Raw genomic sequence first — 757 nt, 5'->3', positions numbered from 1 at the left:
AGTCAAAGGATAGATAACAATACTACATAACCCAGCATCTCAGAAAAAAGCAGGGGTAGCCATCCTGTTCAAAGACAGTCTCAACTTCAAACCAAGAGTGATCAAACAAAAGTAATAAGGCCTCTACATACTGCATAGAGGAAAAACACAAGAGGAAGAGGTAACAGTCAGAAATATATATGCACCAAAAACGGGAGCAACCAACTATATATAAGACAAATTTCTTTAAGAGATTCAAAGATAACTAGATTTATTGGTACATTCTAGATATACAAAATGATCACATTCATTATGGGAAATTTGTGCCTGTACATGATATATCTTGAATCTTTATGTCCCACACCCTATACCACCCTTCAACCCCTCTTCTGCTCCTGAAACTTCCAGTAACTGAAGTAAATAAACCTTTTCTTTCCTCATTTTTTTTGTATTTTTTTTAGCACAGAGTCTACAGAATCTCACTATGTACATCAGACTCGTAGTGATCCACGTGTGTTCAGCCTTCCAAGAGCTGGGATTACAGGTGCACACCACCAAGCCCAGTCTCAGTTACCGGCTCCATATGCCCTGGGGCAGGGCCAGCATGGCACTCCTTCCATAATTTTGAGTGTTGAGTATTTGACCTAGTAACATGATAAGAGTAACTGAGACAATCACAGTAATATAGTATAATTTCAAGTAAAGATTGTGATGGCCCTTGCCTTGTCTTGGTTGCCCAGAATTGTTTTTGTTATTTTAGGTATCCTATGGTTGGCAA

Source organism: Octodon degus, unplaced genomic scaffold (assembly GCF_000260255.1).
Source record: "Octodon degus isolate 3935 unplaced genomic scaffold, OctDeg1.0 scaffold00403, whole genome shotgun sequence".
Lineage (NCBI taxonomy): Eukaryota > Metazoa > Chordata > Mammalia > Rodentia > Octodontidae > Octodon > Octodon degus.
The sequence above is the reverse complement of the archived record's forward strand: the minus strand, read 5'-3'. Positions refer to the sequence as shown.